Consider the following 8,872-nt stretch of genomic DNA (forward strand, 5'->3'; position numbering starts at 1 on the left):
AGCAGCTTAATCCCATTAACCAGCCATGTGCCTCTTAGGCAACTTGCAGCCACAAGCCAAGCATCCCAGCTGGCCAACTTTTGCTTTCCAGATTATGAAAGCTTTCCGGCCTCTGCATGTAATTGACTCCAGCAGCACAGTCAGTGCTGGCACTTACACATGGTACCAAACATTCTGTAGAAAGTGTTCTGTAGAAATTCTGTTTTGGGAAAAAAAAAATTAAAATATTAAATAGGATCACTTCAGTTTAAACAATTGAGATTATTTAATGAATATCCTTATCTCAAAAACAACACACTCAGAACCTCTTGCAGTGTTTTATTATTTCTAATGTTCTTTCCTCTTTTCCCATTACTTCAACTCAGTAGCAATGATAGCAATTTTTTTTCTAATACCTGTTCAATAAAGTGTCTCAAACTTGCTTAAAAAACTTGGGAATATCTGTGAAGATTTTTAGCTAACCAAATAATATAGCTAGTAAAAAAAAAAGCAACAAGGCAAAGTTCTAGATGCATAGGTTTCCTGAGACTTTTAGAGGCAGCAGATTTCAAGGTGAGTGTGAATCATTTGTTCTGAGTTTAACATAATGGTTTTGATCTCTGCAAAGAGCAGTGTGACTGGTGTCTCAGGCTGAGGGGCAGGAGTGTCAGCAAAGCAAGAAACAATAAGGTCATTTGTTACTCCCAGAGGGAGGGAGAGACTTGAACATGACTTTTTTTTTTTTTTTTTTTTTTTCTATGTGTATAAGGGTGTGAATAGCACTATTTGCAGATAAACGTTACAGTGAAGTGGTGACTGTCAGCCAGGTGAGCCTGTGCTATGTCTTGAACACTCAGAAAATGCTCTGATTAGCAATGTCTAATGTAAGAGCTGTGCCAAATGTGGAGAAATCATACTGTCCAAAAGCCATCTACCCTTTTCCTTAAACTCGTTCAAGCCTGGGGAAATTCACAAATATAAATTCAAAATGTTTCAAGCATTCATATTTGTACTAGCAGTACTACAAAACCAGCTATCTCCAGATGTGAATTTGAGGGAGAAAATGTTTCAGATGAAAACAATATGTATATCACTTATTTTTGAGTCCTGTTGGATGCCAAAATCCTGTGTAAATCTATTCCTACCCAACTATTTGTAGCAAATGAAAACATCAGGTACAGGAGCATTACAAGGTTTTCTGCATTTGTGCAGACAGACCTGTGGAAGCTACTGAGACTGAGGCAGTATTTCCTGCTGTGACCATTTTGTGGACCACGTAAGAACTCAGTTATCTCACATTCTTCATTCCTGTATAGAAGTTAGTCTCCCCTCCTACTAACCTATTTTTTCTTTTTGCTACATGCATTTCAGTCATTGTATCTGGCAGAAGCTGAACGCCAATTTAGAGTAGTTCCTTTTTTCCAGCTTGTATATGCATGGACACATGTACATCTGCTCACACCTGCTCTGCCTATTTTTAAATGCAAAGTCCTGAGTGCTCTGGAGTAAAAAGTTATGAGAATAAAGTGAGGACAACTTGATCACCTCTCTGCCCTTTTTACACTGCCGGTGTTTATTTTTGTCATATTGGTCTCGATGTGATATTCAGCTGACATGACTATGTTTTCAATCAACAATCTTCAGTGTAGTGAAATGTGACCTGAAACCTCAAGAATTTGAATAATACTTTTTGTTCCATTAAAGATAACTCTTTTATAGTGTTTTTCTCAACTGAATTACCTAGAAATAATTCTGATGTGTTTTGCTTCAACAATAGTGTGAAGTGGAAGAAGAGTGCTTTTAGCAGAGCCAAGAAGTTTGGTTTAAAATAGCTCAGTATGGGGAGGCACAGTATCTTAATTTAGCTGAATGTCAGGGTGGCTCAAACACTTCACAAGTTCTTTTTGATTTTCAGGTTTTTCCTAATTCCAGCTTCTCCCCGGCCAAAATTTGCATGCAATTTTATGTAAGAGGCAAAGAATATAATCTGTCAGATTTTGTTTACAATCTGCAGGCATCTGATTTCCTAGCTTCCTGAGAATCATGAAGGCAAGCTCAGAGATCCTCGCTCCCTGACAGCAGCAGCATTCCCAGTGCAGGCTGGCAGGGAGGCTGGTGCAGGAAATTGGAGCCTGGGAGGGTGGCACCAATGTCCCCTCACCCTGTGCCAGAGGGCCCGTGCTGCTGGCAGCCCCTTCCTCCTACCTTCTCCCTGTCTCTGCAGCTAAGGTGAACCTGATCTCCATTCAGATGAGCTACTTTGGATTTTTAGCAGAATATGTGAGCAGAAAGTGATGCGGTTCCTGTATGAGGAAAACAAAGCTGGAAATTATAGTGTACATTTCCTCCCAGCAGCAGGCAGTGCTGTGGAAGTGATGTAAGTGGTCTCTCACTTGTGGCCATTTGACTAGGAATACCTGTGGGCTGTGGGGGCAGTAAATGTGGTAAATTCCATAAGTGCAGACAGAGATGATCCTCCAGAATTCCTCCAGTATGCCTGGAGTATCTTATGCCCTTAGTTACAATACTTAATAAATAATTAACAAAGAATCTAAGTATCATAGGCAGAAATCAGAATTATAAGTCAAGACTGTGGGGAATTCTGAGTTACCAAACTGCAGGAAGATTTTTTATTTTTTCCCTATTTGTGCTGGTAAAGTAAAGAGTGCTAAAGAAATTACAGGTGTTCTATCTGCTACTCTGTGTCAAGGTACAGATGTGGAAAAGATCCTAGGTTACTTTGTGCCATTCTGAAGAGCAGCAAGCAAAGAAGAAAATGAATAGAAATAAGTATCCCATGGAAATTTTAATCTTCTGATACCAAGTTCCAACTGTAGGAAGTGCTGGCCTGTGTTGAGTTCATTTTTACTTATCCCTTTGCTTTGATGAAAGGTACCAGAAGATCCAAAGCTGGTATTTCCACAACTCAGAATGTATGCTCTGGGCTTTCACCCAGAACTTTCTGTCACTACTGCACATTAGCAGGGGGTTAGATGACATATATCACTTGACATATATCACTTCAAAAGCAGTTAAGGACACTAAGCATAACCAATAGTCTTGTAAAATGCAGCATCAAATCCCAGACAAATATTTCTACACATGTATACAAATACATATTTTAGATAGCTGCTAACTGGACAAGTTCTTTGTCAAGTTTTTTGGGTTTTGACCTTTGAGCCATCACATAAAGCCTTTACAAGTGGCCTGCCTACCCTGTGTAATTATTTTAGGAGTAATTGTGCTATTTACGCACTCCTGGAGTTGAAGAGCCTAATTCTGTATCAACTGTGTTTCCTTGGCTGCCTCAGTGAGATGGGAGCCTTATGGGTATTTCTCTTCAGAATGTGTGAGCAGCATAACAATTAGTCCTGGCTAGAAAACAGGCACTCAGTTTCATGAAAGTTGGTAGGATTACTGCATGTGCTTTTCCCCTGCACTGAATTAAACCTTGAAAATGCTTTGCCCTAGAAAAGTACAGCAACCTCACCAGAATCATCAGAGATTCCTCACTGATAGGATGTAGCTTTGGTAAAGCTCTCACTTACTTGCAAACTCAACTATCATAGCTCTTCAAAAATTTTTATAAATTAAATATGTCTTGAGTAAAAAACACTTTCTTCATATTCTGATTCAAGTAGAATTAATGAGTCATTAAACACGGCCCTCCCACTCTTCAGAGCTGGGTTTTAAACAATATAGTTTGGAATGTGTTTTTCTAGTTTGCCAAGGGCAAAATTTTCTGAAAGGCATAACAAAAAGTGGTGAAGGTGATACAAAAGAATGAAGCAACCTGTTTCCCCAAACTGTTCTGGAGCTACTCCACATCCCTCCCCACTGGAGCAGTGTGTTGGTGTGTAAGAAATCTCTTGGCATGTTGCCTCGTTCCTTGACAAAATCAATGTGCAAACCTCAGCTATGACTTTGTTTTGTTACAAACCCAGCACTTTGGCTAAAGAAAAAAGGAATTGGGAATTGCAAAATACAAGAAGCAGCACTGGTGGCAGCAGGAAATTCTTCAGGAACAGCAAAGCTCAGGATGCACCTGTAGAATTGCCAGGCTCTCCCAGGGAAGGGGAAGGAGCAGATGGGGTGACACTGAAGAGAGCCAGCAGGGGAAACAAGCACAGAAAGGGGAGGAAGACACTTGGTCCAAAGAGGGAGAATTTTTTGGATCCTTTGGGATCTTTGTTTACCATGAACAAAGAAAGAAATCAGTAATTGGTGTGTGTTGCCCTGTCTGACAGAGAGCAGCACCGTCAGTGCTGTCAGGGCTCCAGCTGGCAGCAAGAGAGCTCACACAGCCAGCACACAGAGAGGCTGGGCTGCTCAGACACACAGGGGACAGGAACCAGGCTGTGCTATCTGCATGCAGAATGGTCAAGGACTGGCTGTTTCCAAACAGCCCCGCCTGGACATGAGCTTTGAACGCACATCCAGTCATGTTGTATTAGTTTGTAGGGCAGTCAAAGCTGCAGTGCAATTTGAAACATCAGAGCTGAAGGACAGATGACACCACTCCTGAGACTGCTCAGGGTATGTCTCTGTTCATGTCAGGGCATCTCACCAGTTGCTTGATTCTGCTGAAATAATATGACTGTTCATATATCACATCCTAGAAAGAAACCATTTAAAATGTGTCATTCCAGTGCCATTTCAGCAGAGCACAACACCAATGGAAAAAGCAGACAATCAATTCAGGAATCTTAAGCTCTGTTATTGGCCTTGAAAAGCTTTTATTTGTTATGCTGTCTCCATAGCCTAGGGTGAAACAATGTCATATAAAAAATTTGAGTTTATATAAAAAAATAAAAAATTTCTACCAGACATACCATAGTTTTCTATGGTATGTCTGGTAGAACTTTCCTGATTGGGAAGATTTTTAGAGAAATTAATATATAAACACAAAATTTAAAAAACTTTTCAAAACATCCCTGAACCATTAATTGAAGGAGAACTTCACAGGAAAACAGGCAGTAACCATCCATACAAAGACAAACATACCTTACCAGGCAATCAGAAAGATTTTGTAAGTTAATTTACTGATCTCGAAAAGTTACTGCACTTACTGATAAAAGATTTCTTCTCAATGCCATAACACAGTGTTTGAAGAGGGGAAAAGATAGTTTTCTTCCTATCTTCTTTTAGTGATCTCCCATGTGAAAGTAAGCACATTTGGAAAGACACAGATTAGGTGATATGGAGATTGTATTTTAGGACTCAAGGACTCAGAGTCCACAACTTCTGCTTTATGAAATCCCTAATGGAAATAATTTTTTGGGGGAAAAACCCCTAATCTCTGCTGACACAGCCATGCTGAAACTCTTTACCCCAGCTTCCCCTAATCTCATCAATTTCTTCCAAAAATACTGATCTAAGAGGAAGCATTTCATTAAAATCTTTACAAAGTCATGTGGATGGGAGTCAGAACCCTGTGAAAGGCTGAACACCATAGCTCTCCATGAGACACTTCTGTATGCTACAGCAACGAATCTTCCAAAAGAATATCAGAAAGTTCTCCACAAAGGATAATTTCTTCTACTATCTAGAGAGCATTGTCCAGATGAAGCTATACTCTTTTTCAGGGGTACACAGTGAAAAGACAAAGGACAAACTGTGCAGCAATGAAATTCTGATTAAATATGAGAGAGGCTTCCCAAAGAAATTCTTGATTCTTCATCCACAGAGATGGAAGAAAAAACTGAAGAACTGAAGAACACCCTGAGTACCCAAATTTAACCTTATAGTTAGCCATGATTTGAGGAATTGCTGGGGCCAGATAATCTGCAGACATCCCTACATCATTCAGTGATATTTTAAGTTTTCTAAGAATGGAAATGATTAAATGTCTTCTTTCTGGAAGAGCCTGTCACACATAGTATTGTCTCTTTTCTATTTAATGACACTACTGCCTAACTGGAAAGACAGCTTTATTTTTATGGCCGTACATAGAATTTTAGCAGTCATAATGGATGACTGCTATTTTTATTTTTATTTATTTTAAAACCTGATGCCTAATATGTTTTATCAAGAACACTTAAAATTCTAATTTTGGCAGCACAAGTAATATTCCACAGTATGTTGCATTCACAGTCAACCTTAAGCTACCTGGATGTTTCTCTTACATGTAACTGGCTTCAGCTCTTTTCTTCAAGGAAACATTGGCTAGTTTTCCATCTATCTTCAATTCCCTAAATCCCAGTATCTTTGGGGATCTGTCTGATAAAGTTCTTTAGTTCCACTAGTTAGTCATTAGAAAACATTCTGCAAATCATTTCCAGGAAATGATGGTTCCAGAGAGTGACAGCCTGAGGCTCCTCTGAAGGACAAGAGCGGCTTTGCAGTGACATAAGCCCACTTATCCTTATGGCCCTCAGATGTGTCTCCTCTGGGACTTGGATTCAACACGTGTGCTTAAATCAGTCTTTGCTATGGGGGTGTCATTTTCTGCCCCAAACTCCTGTGTGAGTGTTGTAGGCACAAAGAGCCCATGAGACATGAGAACAGACCTTGCCAGTGAAGAGAAAGTGAAGTTTGTCAGTCACCTCTGCTTTATCAGTGTTCTTTGAGACTGGGTCACCTACTCTGTTCAGCTGTGGCTTTATCTTTTTCTTCGTGTTTTTCAGCTTTGTTTGTTGGAGCCATTCCTGGTACCCTTCTACACCTCACCAATTTTAGCTTTGCTTTAAGTTTGGCTTTCTTAATTTCTTCCCTGCTTGTCTGTCACACACACAGGACCAGCTAGGACTCCCCTGGTCCCATAGCTCCTGACTTTAGAGACACCCAGGTGTTGCTTCATCCAGAATGGACCCTTAGAGACACATTCACCCCCTTCTCCCAAGTCATGCCACCTGCTCACCAGCTCACACCATCACTCCCACACCCACATTGACTGCAGGCACCAGCACCAGGGACACAGACCCACTGCTGTACTCACACCCCAGTACACACCTGGGCACACAGACTGGAAAAAATCACCCAGGGAAGGGCTGGGAAGGAGCTGGAGAAGGCAGGACAGACTGGCCCAAGCAGACACAGAGCACTGCCAAGTGAACTGACCAGTCAGCTATTCATATACAGTTGCCCTTTTAAGTCCCTTACCTGTCTATTTTACCACTCTTGCTCCTCACAATCTACCCAAATCCCTCTTGTCCCACCGTTGCTTCCCCTCCTAAATGTCTTAGTACAAGTCTTGTGTGATCATGAACTGCTTTTCTCCTGCACCCCACAATACATCTCAGGAAGAATATTACTTGGTTTCCCCACTCTGCCATTGTTTCTCCAAGGTCCCTTGTGGGTGTGCAGATAAGCTTTGCTACATAATTTAACAGTCTGGGAAATGCTTCTACATTCCTCCCAGACCGTCCATCCCTGCTTCTGCTCTCTCCTTATTCTTTTTTCCAACATTTGAGCTTGGTCAGGAATTCCTGATTTGGCCAAGCTGGACTCCTGCCACAGCTTTGACTTCTTGCCCTTTGGAATAGGCTACTCTCATGCTTTGAGATTGTCCTTGAATCAACTTGTTCTCTTGGCCTCCTTTGATGTTCAGTGGCTCCTAACATCACATCCTGGGTCACACCCACCAGGTCTCTGGAGAAACCACAGTCATTCAGTCACAAATGTTTCTATCACACCAAACTTAGTACATTTACAGTTCTGTATCTGCTCTCCTTCATAAAGCCACTTTTTAACATTCCCTAAGCAGTAATTTTTGACTGATAGTCTGTTCTGATCACCAAATTTCCCGTCCTGCTGATTGACATCTAGAAATGGGTCACTGACTCCATCAGTTTTGAGAAAACTACTTCTAGATCATTTCATCCCTCATACAGGACAAGGGAGCACAACTTCCCTAGTGTACCAGGTCACTGAAAGACAACCCAGACACAGCTGGTGCCCAGCACCAGAGCACTGACCTGCCCTGAGAGGTTGGCTTTGCACAAACTGCAGGAGTGGGGCTGAGGCAGAGGGCTGCAGAAGACGGCAAAAGAAGCTGCAAGCATGGAGGGGGGACCTTCATGAGCAGCCCAAGCAGGTCCACTGGGCCCCGTGTAAGCTTCTTCCCATTTGCAGATCCGACAGGTGATTGACAGATGGACCAGCTCATCCAGTGACTGACACAAGAATAAAATGGCTTTGTGCTGGTGGCCCTGTGTCACCCCTCACCATGCCCCTCAGCAGTGCACAGGTATTGTATTTGAGAAAGAGGAGGGAAAAGGCATGGGGGAAGGAGACTGATGTGAGCCTGTGCAAATACAGGAGGGTTTGGTTTTGTCTTGAATCAAGGGTTCTTGTTTTAGATGTTGCTTTGTCACGTGCTCTTGTGCTGGCTCTTTCTGGTTCTCCAATTCAAAATGGGTGCATCAGCCTTGGGGTGCAGTCCAGCATTAAGCTCTTTGTGCATGTACTTTTCCACATTAGTAAAACAGAAAGCAGAAGCACTATCATATTTGTTAGATTTGGTTTGTTAGATTGCTACTTCTTTCTTTCCTTATACCCTCAACTTCCTGCCCAAGTTTCAATAAGCAACTACATCCTGTTTAGCCAGGCTTGCATGTGGGGTAGTAAAAAGGTCACCAACAAAAGCTATGATGCACAGTGGTGACATTTGGTCCTCCCACACTGTCCCTGTGTGAGAAGGCATAGGAAAAAGCAGCTGGTTCCAGCTGAGACAGCAGAGTGCATTATTGAGAGGACAGCAGAGTGCATTATTGAGAGGACAGCAGGCATTGTGCTCATCAGCACAGGCTGATCCAGCACTCTCATTTCCCCACCCAAACACCTCTGAACAAAATGAAACAAATCAACTTCCACATGGAAAACAGGCTGCTTACAAGGGATACAGGTAAAAGACATGGAAAGCCCCTGCAGCCTGTAGTGGGAAAACTACAAA

The sequence above is a fragment of the Melospiza georgiana genome, chromosome 5, assembly GCF_028018845.1.
Source record: "Melospiza georgiana isolate bMelGeo1 chromosome 5, bMelGeo1.pri, whole genome shotgun sequence".
Taxonomy (NCBI): domain Eukaryota; kingdom Metazoa; phylum Chordata; class Aves; order Passeriformes; family Passerellidae; genus Melospiza; species Melospiza georgiana.